This window comes from Glandiceps talaboti, chromosome 8, assembly GCF_964340395.1.
Source record: "Glandiceps talaboti chromosome 8, keGlaTala1.1, whole genome shotgun sequence".
In the NCBI taxonomy this organism is placed as follows: Eukaryota; Metazoa; Hemichordata; class Enteropneusta; family Spengelidae; genus Glandiceps; species Glandiceps talaboti.
In genome coordinates, this window is record NC_135556.1 from 24,381,732 (window position 1) to 24,404,818 (window position 23,087).

Below are 23,087 nucleotides of genomic sequence, written 5' to 3' on the forward strand. Positions count from 1 at the left end.
TATGATTTGCATTGTCACTTCCGACGACACGTTCCCATAGGAACAAGTGATATTCATTCACCTACTACAGGTCGTGTCAAGACAGGAAGTACTCGTCTCTTTGTAATCCTTTCAACACTGACTAAACACACAAAGATTTGATTTGAACCCAGCCTAGCCCAACGTCGACAGATCTACGTGTCCAAGCATATCGTAATATTTACGACTCCACAGGAAAATATATGAGAGTTTAGGTTAGCAACCTTTAACTTAAAATTTAAATACTTCCGTTACAGTCATCAAATTCATTTTGTTAAATTTATGATACAGGTATCAATTTATGTATGACATACTAAAATGAAGTTTACAAGTTATGAAAGAAATTTGTACATGTAATCAGTCTGAATCAGATACCGGTGGTGACTGTAAGATACACTAGAGATGAGCTAGTTACTGGAGATGAGCTACTTACAATAGCATGGTATTTGTCAAGTATTGTCTGTCGTCTGTCTATTTCTTGTATCATCAAGATTTGTAGATACCATCAAATTGTTAGTAATTGGTTGCTAATTGGACGTACTTCACACAAGGACATGCCTAATACAGGAAACAATGCACAAGATTTCAACGATTACCCCTCATCGACTGTAAAACGACCATAATAAGCAAACGAAGGATGAAATTTGATAACGCGAACTGTGACGTTGGAAAATCTGTCTCTAGTGTAGTCAAAACTCACTATATTTGCTGTGCCTATACGTCGGGCTTTCTGTATGATACTGTAATGAAATGTTCACATCTGGGTGACATTTCGTATTCGACACAATAGTCACGGTTGGCTTGTATCGGCACATGTAACTACGGATTCGTGTAGTTAAAATATACAATTGCATCAGATTGGTTGCGTTATACTAGTATGTTCGCCCCAGATATGAAATGGCCTCGGAACGTGAAATGTACAGCCCATCCTCCCACAGTAGTAACAATAGGCCGGAAACTCGAGTACGATCGTAAGTTTGCCAAACCCCATCTTTACAATGTAATCATCGAACTAAGAGTTTAGACTTCCGATCACGAATGTCTTGAATTTGTTTAAACTATTGATCTGTGCTATTATTGATAACCACATGTCGAAACAGGATGCCAACTCAAGTATTGTTATAAACTTATCTACAATCGTATCTACAAGACTTAAAGGGTTTGTCTCTGAGGTTAGAATTGGCGGGAAGTTTTAGAAATGTTAAATGAACATGTTGGTGGAACGTTTGAAAAATATGAAAACACTCATACAGTACATGTCATGTAAGAAACTATCACTGAAACTTGTCTATTTCTTTAGGCACACATCTGATGGATGAGCACTTTGTCACGTGATGGCTTGACACGAATACTGTAAATTGTAATAGTTCTGGTGTATTAGGGAGTCTTCAGTAATTACAAGGGGTGGTCGGGGGAAATCAAGCCCGGTCTGTGGCATAAAATGTTACCCCCCCCCCCTAGTCGGTTGTCACAGTGCTAAAAAGGGACCGTCCCTCAATTTCCTTTCTCTAATTTAATATAACTCTCTGCATGTCGCTGATATGTTATGATATTACTTTATAATGGTGGGATGTTGTAGCAGTGTTATTTCTAACCGGTGGCAGCGGTGGGATCATGTAAAATCACAAAATAATACAGAAATGTAAATGTAAATGTGACCTTCCACTAACGTACCACTTTTCTAAAATATGCCCCTCACCCGAGGACAATTTGTAAAAAATGACCCCCTATTTCCCCCGGCCCTCCCCTCTTGTAATTACTGTGGGCTCTATTAAATGGAAGAAGACCATTTCCGAAAGACTAAACAACATCAAAATCTGAAAATCTGAATATCGATGTATACTTTCTTATCTGCAACTTACAATGTACCTTGGCACTTGGTATCACGAAACCGTTCGTACCCGGCCTATACCTCTATACGTAACCACTCTGTTCATACCTTTATACAAGAATGTACTTCTCTACGTAACTGTAGACATCTTACAAATAGTTGTTCTTCAGGATATTCTGGTATCCACGGAGTGTCGGGACGCATTATATCCCTTCACCGTTACTAAACAAACACAATCGTACAACTCCGATCGAATATCGGTAATTTACAGATTAGGTCCTTGCATAGCCCCTCTTTTAATATGCCTTTGACACGCTTGCAAAGAACTGTAGGTGGTCTCCCCCATTCCCTTTAAATTCCATCGCTGGGATGATCTTACAATGGGGATATTGAATTGTTAGACACACTGTACAGTGAGTGGGAATTGATTCAACTATGAATGATCGCCCACATGCATTAATCGAAATTTACGTACAATTCATTATACACTGTAAAGCAAGTCAATGGTCAATTCATCCAAACAAAGAATCTCGCTAAATATCCACCTAAAAGTGGGTGGAAGATTCCGAGTCGATGGGAGAGACATCAAACTGGTTACGCGATACCATGGCAAAATCAATTCTAGTATTCGATACTACTTCACCTCTACTCTATCATGTAGAACAGCTTGAAAAGTTCAAGAGTACCTGTCTTTTGTATGGAGTGGCCACTTTATTCCCCCTCCGGTCATCACAACGGTATTTTATTCGGAAACGTTTTCAGAACTTAATAAAGGACAATATTGAACATTTCGAGATGGTTTGAAGTGTGAAACATGGCCGACTTTCAGTCCATTATTTTTTTAAGCAAAGTTTACCTGAAGTAGGATTTGATCTGGGTGAATGTCATTTATAATCCACCCAGAAGTTGTTTTAATTTCCATCGACATTCCTGAAGTTCCGACTTGACATACCTGTGGTCATTACAGCACTGATCGCAATGAACAATTACGTCACAGTATGAATGATGCTATTCTTATGCAAGCTTTTAAAATAAAGTGACTGTTGATTTTATGGCTTGGGATGGTGGCCAAGGTGAGGACACTCCTAGCACTACTACAGTAGCTGATTGTAGGGTCAATAAAGCAATGCGGTCGACGATGTGTTAATCGCTTCACGGCCAATTGTAAAGACCCTTTCCCTTTCAACTTGACAAACAGTTAGCAGGAGTTAATGCCACCATTTCTGCATACACCAAACAACTGAAAGAGCCGCTTTTTATGTTCGGGCAATCGTTCAAAACAATGCTGTATAATGGAGCTTGTGTGTATATATTGACGGTCCTCCAAAGATGAAGGTCGATTGCATATTCCTCAATTTAAACCAATATTTTCTTTTCAATAGTAGCTTGGTGACGGATTGAATGCACACTTTCCTTGGGACTCTCCCATGCACCTTGTACTCACTGTCACCTTATACAATTTATCATACAAACACTAAAACTCAACTTTTGGCTCTTAACATCTTACGCTACACATACTTGCACGATCAAATATCGTCCAAAACACGATATATCTTGTAGATAAAAACTTTCAAATGATGCCGGCGAGGTCATTCAATAAATAGGCCCAATGAACACAGATAGGTTGGAATGTAGGATATCCCTAAACACCCAATAGAATGTGGAGTATCTCATGTGTGAGTTAATAGTAGAGACACTGGGGCCAGAGTTCATGTTCTATTAGAGACAAAGTAAAAAACTAGATAACTTGCCTTACCACTGTACAATTCGTATATCTTGCAAGCAAACGATAAACCCTGCAGCAAATTTGGTGGTGGTGCCGGCGGTGGAGGTACACAATGCTAACAAAGACACGGTAAAATACCACACAATCAAATACCAACAAGTTCTTCAGTGGCAGAACACAACACAATGACATAAATAACAATAGCTACTATAGATAGCCACTGTGTTAATTGCATTGACCATTTACAATGACTGCACATGGTAAAACGTGTTGTCCAATTTTAATTGCTGTGTATATAACGGGAAAATCGATCTCGGATAGTCAGTCGTTTTATCGCTGGAGACATCTCAAGTGATCTGTTATCGCACACGTAGATAAGCCGTCCTGTAAATCAATCACAAATCGACCATACCTAAAAGGATGTCATTGAATCATAGTTGGTGGAGGGTCTATGATGATATTAACTCACATGATACCAACCGTTTGAATTCATAGACATGTCTATAATACTCGCTTCGTCTGTTGCTATTTCAAGATCGCCAGATTACGTCGATGACTTGACATGTTACTAACTATACTACAGGACCGTCACTGCACAATGTCAGGGACGGACGTGACAAACGGTATAACACCGTTGCATTGATATTGAAAACATACACGACTCGATTTCTCGCGTCTCTGCTTAATAAAATCGATTCCCAGAGTAGACATACCAGTATTTACCTTGGTGACTGGGTCTATCCTGAACGAAGCCAGCAACTCATTCGAACAGCAAGTTTTACATCGAAATGACTGGAGGTTGAAGCTTGTCACTGAGTTTTAGAAACACTGTCTAGCCATTGGCTACTATACAAATCCCCCACAGACCTTGAGGTGTTGTGTGTAAAGTAAAGGTGTCGATTGCAAACTATGGATGCACATATACAATATACTATTGACACGTGCTCCCATGGCCCTGACCACTAACACATTAAGGTCGTTTCTACTGTTAGCAAGGACCCGATATTGTTCATTAACAAACTGTCAGTCATTTCACTAATCGAAAGATTCAATTCAAAAAAGTCAACATCAATACATCATTGTCCAAACTTCTCTTCATTATCCATTATGAGTAAGGCGTTGTGAAGATCACGTAGCTACGTAGACGGTGTACAACCTTCTCAACGTAGATCATAGACCCTCCATGATGGTTGGTGGAGGGTCTTTGCGTAGATATATTAATACTTCATATTTTCAACGATTAAAAAATCAAATAAATAAATGAGGGTTACAATAAATTTATATAACTTCTCGGTGTGTTTTATATATGTCAACCAAAAACATAATAATGGTCAAAACACATGAATATACTCAAGGCAAAACGGACACCAGATGATTATGTTATAATAATATTATCCCGTGAACCCAGTATATGTACTCTATACTAGGACTGTTGAGTGATTATTTGTTGATACTAGACCCCCTTCTCGTCATGTTTATTTTATCTAAAACCAGTAATGTACATCTTATCAATACAGCAGACAAGTCGTACAAACGTGTATAATCAATGCACCGACAAAGGCATAGCTCAGTCCATTTGATAGATCCAGTAATATTTCAAAACATTTCAGATAAACAAACATGGTTTACAATTATTGTCCATATTATCAATTACAATACAGCTATGAGCCTAATACTCACACCTTGGCGTATAGTTTTGTCTCCGCTTGGTGATGACGTCAGAGATAAGAGTGAGAATTCAAGTTCAATCGATAACCGTAAAAGTGGTGTATAAGAGGTACTTATCATTGATATCTATAGTAACGATCAGTAGGCATGGCATGTCAATAACACTTCATGTTTGTGTAAACACCAACCAATGTCACGTCGACTAATTAAACATGATCTTGGACGTGACCTTATCAACATATGACATGACTTTTGACCTTATAAACACACTGATATGTTCACATCTATTAGTTTTAACATCCACTTTAATAGAATACAAAACCACAAACATATATGCAATCAATCAATCGATCGATCGATCAATCAATCAATCAATGGTCAATCAATCAATAAATGTAATCAATCAATCAACCAATCAACCCCCCCCCCCACACACACACACACACACACTCTCTCTCTCTCTCTCTCTCTCTCTCTCTCTCTCTCTCTCTCTCTCTCTCTCTCTCTCTCTCTCTCTCTCTCTCTCTCTCTCTCTCTCTCTCTCCACACATCATCTACCCAACCATATACCCAGCATTTATAAAAATCTGCTCATTTTCTGGTGGAACACAGTTCAATTCAATTCAATACCCTATTCATTTGTGCTATTATCTATGTTTAGTTTTAAAATAGACATATTTGACATTTTTGGGTGGGATAATGGTGAGTGTGGTAGAAGTGTGTCAGTGTTTACATAGTGTTCTTTATTAGATGACATTATAGCATGTGTATAGGGTCAATTAAGGTGAAGTAGCAGTGTGTTTTCAATCTAACACACACACACATGGCTTACATAGATATCACAATACAGCAAACTGATAGCACCGAAACAAGAAATCCAAGGCTATGTGAATTCTGTCTAGAGTTTTATTAGTGGTGTTAAATTGCAAAAATAATCTGTGTAAACTCATAACTGCAGTTTTGAATTACTTATTTTGGGTTTGAGAACCATGGCCCACAGTTTTTATAGCAGGTACATAACATAGCAAATGTAAACAATCAAAATATAAACTATGTCACAATTCTTGTTTCTTATCACACCACTCATAAATCAGCACACATGAAATAAACTTCAAGACAACGTTGCCATAGATACTGATAAGTTTTTATCTGATTTTGGTAAACTAAAACTTTTGTGTGGGAATGAGGTCATGGCAGTATTGAGACATTTTATATGAAAAATGGTGTTAGTTTCCAAAAGTGAGTGTGAGTGTGAGTGTGTGTGTGTGTGTGTGTGTGTGTGTGCATGCATGCATGTGTGTGTGTGTGCATGCATACATGCATTTATATGTATGTATGTATGTATGTATGTATGTATGTATGTATGTATGTATGTATGTATGTATGTATGTATGTATGTATGTATGTATGTATGTATGTATGTATGCAGGCATGCATGTGCATGTCTGTCTGTCTGTCTGTCTGTCTGTCTGTCTGTCTGTCTGTCTGTCTGTGTATGTGTGTGTGTGTGTGTGTGTGTGTGTGTGTGTGCGCATGTGTTTGTGTGTACAAATGTATGTGTAAGTTTTGTGTGTACACACATACACATGCACATCTTCCCACCACAAGGGGGCTACTTCAATATACATTCTCTTCCCATACCTGACAAACCCCAGACACACTAGAGGGGCTTGTATCTACCTGTATGTTGACATAACAAACAACACTAAAAAACACTGTAATTAATATAACAGTAACAAACACATTATGGTAATCAATATATGAAAGCTTTCTCTGCGGTTTCATTTGTGGACTTTCTGTTTTCCTTCCAGTATTTCCTGTTCTTTATATACATATACCTGTATGTTGTCAAGTACTACAGTAAGGTGAGTTGAATGACCTTAAATCCACTTGTCATGTTTTCACATAACCACTGAGCATATAAATACTTGATTTATGATTTAACCTCTATAAATTATGGTTTACATTATAAAGCTCACACAGCATTCTGAACTGTTTGTCAAAACACTGGACTTAATGTCTCTATCTTATCAGGTTGCAGGTGTGACCTGTACAGGAAATCCTTATTGATTAATCTATGCAGTCTGGTTATTTGCCAGTAAAATGCGGAATTGATAGGGTGTGGGTCATCAAGATGAGGTGCAGAGGTTATGGTTGCTATGGGTTACATGAGGGTCGGTCATGTGACATCAATTAGATAAGAAAGGTCATGTGAGGTCAACTGTGTTGGTCGTCCATCATCACTCAATGCTTTAGCTGATATAGTTTCCTGTCAGTTTCACAGAACAGTTTGGAGGGGTGGGGGTGGGGGTGGAAAGAGGGGTTTTATTTACAAACAGAAAAGGGTGAGCAATAGGATTTCTGAATGTCAAAAAGTAACAAAAGTACTTGAGTGATGTAAGCAATGCCAGAATGTTGTGATTTTATCTGTACAAGTTTACAAAAATGGTAAATGTAGAGTTTTCTCTGTTTCACGTGTACATATATATTAAAACAAGTCTTTGTAGAAGACACTGTAAGACTCCCAACAAACCCCCCCCCCCCAAATACTTCTACATGACTGAATGGTGACCTTATTTAAAAGACATTTAATAGTGGCAACAAATAAATACTAAAATGTGTCTGTGATATGCAGGAACATTGCACTTTGTCCCCATGTACCACCACATTACCACCAGACTACAAACCAGACTACCACCAGACTACAAAGTACATCAAGTACCACCACACTACCACCAGACTACAAAGAACACCATGTACCACCACACTACCACCAGACTACAAAGTACATCAAGTACCACCAGACTACCACCAGACTACAAAGTACATCAAGTACCACCAGACTATCACCATGCTACAAAGTACATCAAGTACCACCAGACTACCACTAGACTACAAAGTACATCAAGTACCACCAGACTACCACTAGACTACAAAATACATCAAGTACCACCAGACTACAAAGTACACCATGTACCACCACACTACAAAGTACATCAAGTCCCACCACACTACCACTAGACTACAAAGTACATCAAGTACCACCACACTACAAAGTACATCAAGTACCACCAGACTACCACCATACTACAAAGTACATCAAGTACCACCAGACTACCACTAGACTACAAAGTACATCAAGTCCCACCAGACTACAAAGTACACCATGTACCACCACACTACAAAGTACATCAAGTCCCACCACACTACCACTAGACTACAAAGTACATCAAGTACCACCACACTACAAAGTACATCAAGTACCACCAGACTACCACCAGACTACAAAGTACATCAAGTACCACCAGACTACTACTAGACTACAAAGTACACCATGTACCACCAGACTACCACTAGACTACAAAGTACATCAAGTACCACCAGACTACCACCAGACTACAAAGTACATCAAGTACCACCAGACTACCACCAGACTACAAAGTACACCATGTACCACCACACTAAAAAGTACATCAAGTACCACCAGACTACCACCGGACTACAAAGTACATCAAGTCCCACCACACTACCACTAGACTACAAAGTACACCATGTCCCACCACACTACAAAGTACATCAAGTACCACCAGACTACCACCACACTACAAAGTACATCAAGTACCACCAGACTACAAAGTACACCATGTACCACCACACTACAAAGTACATCAAGTACCACCAGACGACCACCAGACTACAAAGTACATCATGTACCACCAGACTACAAAGTACAGTACATCAAGTACCACCAGACTACCACCAGACTACAAAGTACACCATGTACCACCAGACTACAAAGTACATCAAGTACCACCAGACTACAAAGTGCACCATGTACCATCAGACTACCACCAGACTACAAAGTACACCATGTACCACCAGACTACCACCACACTACCACCAGACTACAAAGTACATCAAGTACCACCACACTACCACCAGACTACAAAGTACATCATGTACCACCACACTACCACGAGACTACAAAGTACATCAAGTACCACCAGACTACCACCAGCCTACAAAGTACACCATGCCCCACCACACTACAAAGTACACCATGCCCCACCACACTACAAAGTACACCATGCCCCACCACACTACAAAGTACACCATGCCCCACCTCACTACCACTAGGCTACGTCATGTCTCACCTTGTGAATAAAGGTTACCACCATACTACTTGTACCTATTGACACAGTCCTTCAGTGATAGAGGAACTAACTATAAGTATAGTTTATACCTTACATATGTGGCACCCTTAGAGTTTTAACAAACAAAACTAGCATTGTGGCAAATAGTAGTACAGAATGGGGAGACAGTAATGTCTAGGAGATGTGATATAGCCATGTATTCGACACTGGATGTCCTCAAATATGTAAACTGAAAGTCTGCACAAATAAAACACTGCATTGGGTCCCATTGACTGATTATACTATGAGTGTAATCATATCACCGATCAATGTTCATTCATAGCTTTAATGTCAACATCATATGTTTAGTTTGTTTCTGTCTTAGCTTGCTGAAAGTGATCTCACCATAATAATGTATTTGCTGCAGTTCTGCTACCATGGTATAGAGGCAATCAATATTTACGACTGTTGATGTGTTATCTAGCCACATTGCATGCATTGTGATGTCACTATGCAGTAAAACCAAGAACACAATAGAATGGATTTATTACAGTTTATGTACTTCAGTTCATGTCTTTAAATAACTGTAACACTTGACAGTGTTTTAGTTTTGTTTAGCAAGTAGGTCACATATAAATTATGATTTCATTCATAGTGCAATGTATATATTTTATCAGATTTCGCTCTCCTAGCAGACAAGGGATATTATTTCATCAGATGTATCTCTCCTAACAGACAGGGGATATTATTTCATCAGATGTATCTCTCCTAACAGAGAGGATTGAGCTATAAACTGTCTCAAGACAGTGGTAGCAATTGTTGTATTTAGTCATACAGCAAGTCAAAAAAATTCTTATTTGTTGTGTTATGTATTAATTCATTTCAGATATATTTAATTCACATAGTATACATGTTATTCATTATGTATTAATTCATTTCAGATATATTTAATTCACATACATGTTATTCATATTTCTTAGTTATTTGCTATTCTCTGCTATCACTATAAACTCATTATGAAAATATGATCTTTTAATTTTTATATCTATTCTATAGAATCAATTACCTAGACAAGGTCATCGACTAACAACTGTTTTAATTGATTGGAAATACAAATCGAAAAATCTCCATCACAATACTGTTATAAATTAAAAAGTGCTGTGTTGGACATGCCAATGACATGATGGTCAGAAATTAAGACAAGACACAACATGTGACATGACATGACATGACATGACAATCTGGAGTCAACTTTAACGGCTTAATGATTTTATAGCATTGTATACAGTGAGTAGTGTCAGGATAATTGGTTTGATACTATCAGAGTTATTACATAACATGTTAATTAATTAAACCTTGTAAAGAATATTGATTAATTTAATCAGATTAGATATGAATATAGACATACAGGATATGATTCATAAAATACATTCAAGTCATCAAATATTATTTTATATGAACAATGTTTATTTTGTTGGCCAAATAAAATGACTATTTTGGTGACAATTTTATTCCATACACAAGAGTATTACTGATTTTGAGTAATTTTGTTGAAATCTTTCTCTAAAACACTACTTTGAATATGAATGATATAACAGTAACAACATTCAATATTGTACACAGTGCCACACTGACTTGTTGTAAATACAACATTCAATATTGTACACAGTGCCATACTAACTTGTTGTATATACAACATTCAATATTGTACACAGTGCCATACTGACTTGTTGTAAATACAACATTCAATATTGTACACAGTGCCATATTGACTTGTTGTAAATACAACATTCAATATTGTACACAGTGCCATACTGACTTGTTGTATATACAACATTCAATATTGTACACAGTGCCATACTGACTTGTTGTAAATACAACATTCAATATTGTACACAGTGCCATACTGACTTGTTGTAAATACAACATTCAATATTGTACACAGTGCCATACTGACTTGTTGTAAATACAACATTCAATATTGTACACAGTGCCATACTGACTTGTTGTAAATACAACATTCAATATTGTACACAGTGCCATACTGACTTGTTGTAAATACAACATTCAATATTGTACACAGTGCCATACTGACTTGTTGTATATACAACATTCAATATTGTACACAGTGCCATACTGACTTGTTGTATATACAACATTCAATATTGTACGCAGTGCCATACTGACTTGTTGTATATACAACATTCAATATTGTACACAGTGCCATACTGACTTGTTGTATATACAACATTCAATATTGTACACAGTGCCATATTGACTTGTTGTATATACAACATTCAATATTGTACACAGTGCCATACTGACTTGTTGTAAATACAACATTCAATATTGTACACAGTGCCATACTGACTTGTTGTATATACAACATTCAATATTGTACACAGTGCCATACTGACTTGTTGTAAATACAACATTCAATATTGTACACAGTGCCATACTGACTTGTTGTATATACAACATTCAATATTGTACACAGTGCCATACTGACTTGTTGTAAATACAACATTCAATATTGTACACAGTGCCATACTGACTTGTTGTATATACAACATTCAATATTGTACACAGTGCCATACTGACTTGTTGTATATACAACATTCAATATTGTACACAGTGCCATACTGACTTGTTGTATATACAACATTCAATATTGTACACAGTGCCATATTGACTTGTTGTATATACAACATTCAATATTGTACACAGTGCCATACTGACTTGTTGTAAATACAACATTCAATATTGTACACAGTGCCATACTGACTTGTTGTATATACAACATTCAATATTGTACACAGTGCCATACTGACTTGTTGTAAATACAACATTCAATATTGTACACAGTGCCATACTGACTTGTTGTATATACAACATTCAATATTGTACACAGTGCCATACTGACTTGTTGTAAATACAACATTCAATATTGTACACAGTGCCATACTGACTTGTTGTATATACAACATTCAATATTGTACACAGTGCCATACTGACTTGTTGTATATACAACATTCAATATTGTACACAGTGCCATACTGACTTGTTGTATATACAACATTCAATATTGTACACAGTGCCATACTGACTTGTTGTAAATACAACATTCAATATTGTACACAGTGCCATACTGACTTGTTGTAAATACAACATTCAATATTGTACACAGTGCCATACTGACTTGTTGTAAATACAACATTCAATATTGTACACAGTGCCATACTGACTTGTTGTATATACAACATTCAATATTGTACACAGTGCCATACTGACTTGTTGTATATACAACATTCAATATTGTACACAGTGCCATACTGACTTGTTGTAAATACAACATTCAATATTGTACACAGTGCCATACTGACTTGTTGTAAATACAACATTCAATATTGTACACAGTGCCATACTGACTTGTTGTATATACAACATTCAATATTGTACACAGTGCCATACTGACTTGTTGTAAATACAACATTCAATATTGTACACAGTGCCATACTGACTTGTTGTAGATACATGACTTCCATTCCTACTCTGTTGAGTTGAATGGTAGTCTAGTTCCAGACTGACCATATTCTGTACTATGTTATATTCATACTATATCGTCTAGTCAATTCCGTTACTCTCGCACAGAATTCTGTGCTCCCCCCAACAGCATTCATTATAAACATGATTTTAGTTTAAACAGACTGGAGGTGGCAGAGGTGGAGTCCTGGTTGAACATTTGCATATCATATCAGTCCTAGAAACATGAGAATGATTACGACAGCCTGTCAGTTTGTGATGAATTTGTGATGGATTACTACTGACATGCGCCATTCGTGCTTCGCCCATCATGGGGTTGAACCACAATTATTGCCTTGAGTAACGGGATTGACTAGCCGGTATAAGTGTGAAGTTAACGTTGTATGGAATGCAGTCTGTCAGGAACTAGACTAGTTGAAAGGCATCCAAGATCTATCACTGATTTTAACAGACCTCTAAACGGAGAAATAATGTTACAGTAAAACATATCTCAATCACATCACTAGAGGGCGCTATAGATAAAATGCATGGCATCACAGCATGACATTTATGGAGGCATTGAAATTTTAATCATTTCCTTATTACATAATCCTGCAATTTCTTTTCACAGATTTTGATTCTCATGTTTCATTTTTTCCTCTGATGATGATGATGATGATGATGATGATGATGATGATGATGATGATGATCAAACAGTGTGATAATACATCAACATAAAGATTTAATAATAGTCTTGAAAACTAACTTTACAAAAAAAAACTTTTATATTCTATACAGAGACTTGAGTAGATGTTGTAACTGAACTCAGTTTAACAGTGATAGACTATAGATAAAATCTGATTGCATATCAATGTCTATACAAGGAAACACTATATACATTATATCAGTGAATATATCAAATTTAGATTCACCTTGCGTGTAATATTTAGACTTCAGTTTTTATCCCATCTCCTACCAGTATGCTATTAAATACTCAGTGTACATACAGGCAATTACAGAATACCTGTGTTGCCTCTCATCACCAATGCAAACTATCCAGTATTTACTTATTTAGCATTACATACATATCTTTGTATCTTTTATTCATGCCATGTTCTATATCTGATCACATCCTGTCTATTTGTAGGGGTTCTTTTTTTTTTTTTTAATTGAATATTTCTTTCATTTTGAAACAGTATAATGTCTTCAGAGACACCTAGATTAAACTTAGCTGTGAAACTTGTAAGGAATCTTATTTCTTATCATATCCTGTTCAATGGATTTTCTCTATTCATGTTGTGCATGACTGGAATTTACTCCCTGAGTACATTGTAGAAAGTGATAGTGTAAATTTATTCAAGTCTATATAAACTCAGTATAGTCCCACTATCAATTTGACATGGCTAACATTTATTAACTTTGTTGTGGATACTTTACCATACCGGACACAAATTAGTAATTATTTGAGTATAATATTTGACTCTATTGATGTGGCCATATCAGGATTATTCATTCCCTGAAGATTCCAATAATCATCTGTAGGTCTTTTTTTTTCTTTTTGAAAATTAAATATTTCATTTATTTTGAAACAGTACAAGAAGCCTGCTGTGAAATGAAACTAATAAGCCTTTTGATCAGACATTCCAGTTGATTCAATGCTCCGATAGGCCATTCCAGACTGCAAACAGGAAATTAAAGAATACAGCACCCTCACTCAAATTGGGGGTATCGTCACCTCAAAGTAGCGTTTCTTAAGAGCTTTATCCCTTGGTATTCTGTAGAAGTGTACATCAAGGATGTTTTTCATATTGTCCAGACATCGAGGAAAGCAGCAGTGCTCTATGATTAACCGAGTAACCTATACCATGTATAATTTTGGAAAGGCCTATTACTACAGGCTGTATCTAGTCTTACATTCATACTAATAATATAACAGATAAATGTTGTTAAATATTCAAGACATATCCTTAACTTTCCCCTACTCTCCTGGTTCTATGTATCAATATCTAAATATTGTGATATTTTATTTATTTTATACATAAATTATTTCATCAATCTAAGCAGACATCAGCTGTCATTATAAATGATATCTGTCAGATAGAATGACATTAATATTTATCTATAATTGATTTAATGGTATAATTTTACTCTCAGTAACTAAGGGATGATTGCACAATGTCACACAAGCTAAATAAGCAAACTTTGTTCATTTAGGAGGGAAGGGGGTCTGGTGTCAACGCAATTGCTGAACTTCATTTTCAGACATCTAACCAAATTTTGACAGAAAATTTTCACTGCTGTTGATAAGTTGATAAAAATTTACTTCTAATGTGAGATACCATGCTGGGTTTCTTGTAGTATTTGTTTATAACCATCATGTTTTTACATTAAATCGATCGTAGTGGTGTGACTGCTACAGTTTTCATCATGGTTTACATCACATAAAACGTGTGATGTTGCACTTGTGAATGTTCTTTTAGGGGAGGGGGGAGGTGGTTTGACCTAAATGAACAATATTTGTTTGTTGAGCTTGTGCGACATTGTGTGATACTCCTTAATAATTAAAGTATTTTAACTCATGGAATAATACACGAAGCATTCATATCACAATATAGTAAACCAAAAAATACTGTAAAGGTTTCAGTGAAGTATGTCGTTTTATACAATATGATTGGTTAGAAATTAGACACAACCTGACAAAAATCAATGTTTGTATTCATATAGGACACAAACTAATGATAGCATTGTCTACATAGTTGGTACAATGGTTAACAGAACTAAGAATACAAAGACACAGCATGTCATCAACAACATGGATTTACAAAACTGACTGGATAGGATAGTTTGCATTTTCATGTTGAACTTTAACTTTGAATCAAATTAATCACCATATAACATAGAAACAGTTATCTTAAGATAATTCATTTGTTACTGTAAATTCCCTCAGAAACATTGTATGGTTTTCAGACATTCTGATGAAGGTTATACTCACAGTTTACCTTTCACTATCTTGGATTTCAAAATGACCATTTTTACTTTCTTGCTCTCTAGAACAATTCTGATAATCAAGTTAATCGTTGAATTTTAATAGTAAAACATAGACCCAAATTACATGTAAGATTATCTGAGAGCTAATCCATCATCTAAAAACACAAATTCCAAGCCAATGTCTTCATTTGGATTAAACGATTCAGGCCATTTTACAAACTATTCATTGTGGCAAATTTGTAGCAATTAACACTGCACAGCTTAGTGACATGTCATCTGATTTCAACACTAAACTTGACTCCATAGCAAATAACTTTGCCTTCACTACAGATATAAAGACACTGTTCGGTGATATTTTAGCCGGTTTCAATTACATGTACATGGTACTAAAGTAGAAACTGTTATCAGATGTCTGACCCCTACATGTGTCCTGAGGCCATAATGGTTTCATGTCTGGATATCAGTGACTTTGATAACTACAAGCTTGTAAATAACATGGATCAGGTGTTATAGAGTTCATGATGAAAATAACACTATTCATTACATGCCTCAAAAATATAAGCACAGAACAGCCCAGCAGATGTCTAAAGTTGATGTAACTACAACAACCCATTATTGAAAATAACCTTAATAGAACAAGTTGTATGGACAATAATAATATGGCTGGATAATTTGGGAAAATCAGAAAACCCATTCTGATAATTAGAATTTGTGAAAATGATTGCATTCATAGCGTATTAGTAGAAGAAAATATGAAAAAATTCTATAAGAATAGGCATATACGTTATATTACATTATCTATGAATGTAGACATAAATTGGCAATATCATTTATGAAGTTTTTATCAAATCACACCAAAGACTATCATATCTTCCTAGACAAGATTATCATGCTGTTTATACAGTGTTGTAAATACTTTTCTGATACTTAGAGATGAACGTGTCTTTTTTCCAGTACAACCCACGTCTTTGCCTTTTAAAGTGCAGTTGATATGACAACCTTAGATATGTAATATTGTCAGGTCTTTGATCTTGTGATATTAGAATTGGATAAAGGTTAACAACATAATATTGAGTTTTGAAGCAATTAGTGTTTACATGAACACAGTGAGATTAAAACGTCAGAAAATACAATGTACTATCAAGTTACATCATGACATGTCAGAGTACATGTATGTATATATTGAATAGTGTGGGTGTTATATTGAGATAAAAAGTGATTTTCTGGTTCCAAGATGCATTGTGCAAGAGCACGGCTTTTATGTTGTTACATTTAGTCTTGTTTTGTCTTTCTTACATTTGAAATAATATTTTTATTGGGAAATCATGGAAACACATGTTGACCTCTTTGATTATGAGTGATTTTATAGAACAAAGACTTATAAACACCATCAATGACACAGAGAGATTTTACAGGTGAACCCAGGGTACAGTCATGTGACAACCATCCCCCTGAGTAGCGCGTGCAAACCCCTCAGCATGTACACAATACATGGCATTGTATGGAGAGAAGCGCAATGCATCTTGGAACTGGCAACAGGTCTATAACATTGGTTTGCTGACAACAAGACATATCTGGAAATAAAAATGACTGTTATGGCCAGAAATTTTAGGCTTACAAAATACTCTAAACTTATCTACAAATGTACAAAATATCAAAATTTACAAGTCAAATGAGCCACAAAATAGATAATGTAGAGAATTATAAAAACAAATTTCTGGCTAAGGCCACAAAAATAGTTCTTAGGAACTACATTGTAGTTGAGCTTGTGGCCCTAAAGAAGAACTCATTGTGACTATGTGGTGCACTGTGTCAGACTGACTGCTTAGAAATTGATAAGAATTCATAGAAACATAGGAATGCCACAACTTTATTTTTTAATTAGAAATTGAAAATTATGTCTGATCTACATTTTAGCGTAATGGCTAGGTTTCACTACCAATCAACATTTTTAGTTTTAGTTTGTGATTCTTCATTTTTGTATTAAAATTATTGCCATTATTTTTTATGATGCTTCCTCATTGGCTATAATGAAATAGTGGTGACAAAATTATCATGAAAATGAAATGAAAGTAACAATGTATTGTACACACAAGAGAAATTCAAATCTCTTAAAACAAAGAACTATCTGTACATCTATTTATATCACTTGCAGTCAAAATACTTACAATGTATATAATTAATAATATAACTAGGCAAAGCCCATAAGCTCGCACAGGGTAGATTCATTTGTGACCGGCTGCCTGGGCTGCCTCATGCTGATATTGAAGATAGTGCCCTCTGCGTATAGAATGCGCATAGTATATAGAACGCGCATGCGTAGTCATTGCACCGCAATGCATCTTTGGGTAAGACCACCCCAAAAACATCACATAGTATATAGGACGCACATGAATACTAGTCATTGAGCCACTATGCGGCCGCTGCACAAGCTATTAATTACATGATATTGATTTTTAAAAACTTGTTTCTGCATGACTAGTGTTTTGAGACATTAATACAGCATGTGTCAATATTGAACTGATAGTACACCTAGATATGCTAGGGTTCTAGTCTGTATTTCTAAATGACTTCTATCTGGCATAAAACCACCAAGTTGTTGGAGGCTTAGGTAGGTCTTATCATGTGCAAGAGAGTGAAGGAATTAACTTCAATACATAAATAAAAAAGTTAAAATAATAAGTGCAAAATTTAGAATAATTTGATGAATATGAAATGAATCAATAACAAAAGATATTGTAATATACCATTGTGTTGTAAGTGGTGAATATGTTAACAGGATTTATAGTCATTGAATTCACATGAATACAGTGACAAAGATTGGGAAATTGCCTCTCTTTGTGGTAATACACATTCACAGACATTAATGCCCCCCCCCCCCCCCCCCGGCCAGACAGAGAAATTGTCTCTGTGGTTACACACTGACAGACATGAATGACCCCACCCCCAGCCAGACAGAGAAATTGTCTCTGTGGTTACACACTGACAGACATGAATGACCCCCCCCCCCAGCCAGACAGAGAAATTGTCTCTGTGGTTACACACTGACAGACATGAATGACCCCACCCCAAGCCAGACAGAGAAATTGTCTCTGTGGTTACACACTGACAGACATGAATGACCCCACCCCCAGCAGTCAAACATTAAATGGAAATGTTAAACAGTCCAGGGGGAGTGTTGTGTAGAAAGGCATGATATTGACAGTATCAACTTTGGGCCCATATGAACCTAAGGGGATTCTACAGATCATATACACTGACAGTAAGGCATTTATGTAATCTCAATGAAGTCATATTATGCAGACAGTTGTCACATAGAAATCACTAGAGTTTGGTATGACCTGTATATACATGACAATCCTTGTCTTCTATAACCTCTATCAATATCAAATAAAGGCAACATAGGGTTTCATTAATTTCCTTTGAGATCTTTTAATTCCTAAAAAGTGGGTTTAAACAGGTCATTATTGATCCATTTCTAAATTACAGAATTCAAATAAAATTGACCAAATGCATAATGAATCAATCAATCAATAAATAATAATCACTTGAATAAATTTTTAAGTTCCTGTTTATGTGATATGTTCTCAATTCCTGGTTATCTGCCCCTGTATCCATGGATGATTGAAATTGCTATCAGGCTAAATTTAGATTTTCATTTGAGACAGCTTATGATGTCAAATCAAACATATAAGTGGTTGAATTTGTTTACTGCTGAAACAAAATGGAAGATGACAATCTCATTTTAACTTAATTAATGGTTATTCCATTCAAAAAACATCTACCATTCATGGATAATGCTAAAATATGATGTACAATATATAATACTGGCTATATCGCTTTATGGATAAAGCTAAACTATATATGTTGTACAAATAGATAATATTGGATATATTGCTTCATGAAGTGAACAAGTCTTAGGCAGAATTAAAAACATCTTGTAGTGAATTTTAGAAACACAAAGTGATTGCTGTATACTATTATATTTCTTTATCTTTTTAAAATTGGAACTATTTTACTGAATTCAGCTGAATCAGTCTGGTATAAAGCTGGGATAAATTGATTTACTAGTGTGATCAATAGCCTTTTATTTCAAAGATGTCATAAATATGCAAATTACACAATAAATATGCAAATCATATTAAAATATGCAAATCACACCATCAATATGCAAATCATATCATAAATATGCTAATCACATCATAAGTATGCTAATGTTTATATTCGGAGCACTTTACACTATTTCAACTCTGATTGCATTGCAGCAAGCCAATGGAGGTTATCATTAAAAAAAACCCCAATAATGTCGGATTTTAGTATTTTTTATAGCTGGACACCTGGTTAATTTTAGATGTACATTTTGTAGTCAAAGGTGAAAGAAAAATATGTTGATGACCAAACCTTGGTGGATATCATGACCACAGCAGGTGAAACTTTGCCCTAAATGGCTGTATCGTGTATATATGCATGTACAATTATTCTAAATTTAGTAACAAACTACACAAACTGCATTAAGTACCATTAGCAGTTTATGTATGAAAGATTTTGAACAATCATATTTACAACGTCTGTGGCATTTTGTTCTAGGTGTCTCTACATCCTACTTATTTTGTCTGCAATTCTAACTTAGCATGTATAAAATGTTAGAAGCGATGGATTACGTCAACTAAACTGTCTTTGAATACATTCATGTTATTATTTTTAGACTAGTCTTTGTGCATTTCACAAAACACCTGATCTATCTGTCTGTGGATAATACATACAATTCGACACTAATCTAACAAAGTGTCTACTAGACTGTGTAGGTTCATGATGGCAGAATTAATGTCTGTGATTAATGTGACCAAGTGTGTAATTCTTTTTGATTTTCTCCGTTCTCTGGATCTCCATTTTTTTCATGTTTCTCTAGGAGTCGCTATCTTGAACATTGTAAAAGGGAAAAAAAATAATTATACCTGGCTGAGCCTGCACCAATCCTAGTATATTATATTTTATCATTGATAAAAATTCCATTTGTGACAGGAATTTGTTAGTCAATTCATGGAAATCTCTTAAAAACACTCTGATTTTGGAATATGTACTAAAACATTGTTATGGTATCATTTTGTTAGTTGAAAGTACACACTAGATGGGTGTAACAGTGATTTATTTATATAAAAATCAGAAGCAAATATGGTTACTGGGAAATAGATGTGGAAAACAGAATGCCTTTACAGTGTCATTGTTAACACCACTCCCTTAATGTGATTTGGGTCTAGCAAAGCAGATATATTAGTTCCTTTTAATAAGTTAAACTTGTACTGGCTGCAACATACACATTTCTATTTTATTAGCAAATACAAGTGAATCTATAGCAAAAAGAAAATTTCATGGTGTTGAATAAATAATAGTTTTCATGTAAAAAAAAAAAACGTCAAACAACATGATAAACATGACTGGTTTACACTGACATTCTGGTAATATAATGGAAAGTCACTTCAAAGTATGTGCCAAAAATAAATCATCATTTAATTCAGTTTAATATTAAACATATTTCTTCAAAAAATTATTCAAACATTAATATTGCACTCTTGGCTGACTATATATACTGCTTATCAGGTTTGCAATGACTGTATGCTGCAATACTAGCAGTCTCAATACATTAGGAGTGTAAAAGTTGAAACTGGAAAATATTAACAGTTGTGAAACAGAAACAGGTGATAGTGTTATAAGCTGTACAGCTTGTGAAAGACTACAAGTGTACAGTCACACACACAGCTGACTTGGCTGGCTACAAGTGTCCAGTCACACACACACAGCTGACTTGGCTGGCTTCCATATACTTTGACTCTATATACTTGAGTAAACAAATACATCATTATAATATTGAATATTTTTTATGAATTATGATACTTCTAAAAAACAAACATGTCATCTTATGATAAATATGAGCTGTATCATTTGTCAGATTGTGAACACTATTGAAATATACACTGTACACTTAGGCCTAAGAAAAAATATTTGTTTGGTTCCTCTTACCCAACCCCACCTAGTTTTTCACTGCCGACCATAAACATTTTCTACATATTCAAGAAAGATAAAACAAAATTCCAAAAATTGTGAAATCTTGCCAGAAAAAGTGGATGTGGAAACTGACATCAACGTAAAAAAGACAATATAAAACTGTTCTTTCAATCTGTGATGGCTGTACATCTGATAGGAAGAAACCGATAACACAGAGGCCATATGGAAAACAATGGAAAAACACAACTACCTGTACTAGACACTCACACATGAAAAAAAATTAAATAAAAAATCTACCTACCCCATCTATTCTAAAATTGAGTGTAATCGGAACCACACAATTTTTTATTAGGCCTTAGCTGTAGTGACTTGATAAAATTTTATATGCTGAGATAATTATAATCTGGTTCTTACAATCCATATAACCTTTTAGTTTTTACTTTGTTACATTATGTATATCTGTAATGATAAAATGTCTGCAAAAATTGTTGCAAAGTCAAGAATATATAGTGTGTTATCTAAACTATAAACTAGTTGTGGGTGGCATTCTGATAATCCTCACTACATATGGAGTGAACACCCACAACCATGTTAGCCATTAGAGTTGTATGTTATCATGTCTTGAAGTCTAAGAAGCATTAACTCTAGTACATAAAACTAGTTTTTCTATCATCTACATGTACTATACTCTGAGATATCACCATCATATGTGACACAGACTCTACAAATATAAAAAAACATCTCCATGTACCTCACCTAGTTTTTAAAGAAATTCAATGGCACCACAAATAATGTTATTTGAACTGTTAATTATTAATTGGTTCACTACATATATCAAAATTAATTTATCTAGTGTTACAAAAGAGGAGTCTTAAATATGCCATTTACTAATTATCATGTCACAGGAAATGACTAGATCTAGACATAGTATTAAAGTATATAGACAGTTGATATGATATTATACTGCAGACAATAGTGGTCTGAAAACTAATTTGTCATTACATAAACCCAGAGCTACTTTCACGATGATTACATTTAATGAATATCTGTCACCTGGCTAGTCAGGATAGGTAACTTGTATCCAGACTGATATGCTCAAATGCAGAGGACCATGGTTATCGTAATACCTAATCTGGAGCTACCAATAAAATAAACCTCCCACAATGATCAGGGTAACTATGGATTGATTATTTGTGGT

General features: G+C 35.3%; 1 protein-coding gene across 2 annotated transcripts in view; it reads right to left on the reverse strand.

Annotated features, from left to right (window-relative positions):
* Window positions 1–23,087, reverse strand: part of LOC144438494 (uncharacterized) — a 60,250-nt gene that overhangs the window by 13,675 nt on the left and 23,488 nt on the right. The gene's annotated exons all lie outside the window — the stretch shown is intronic.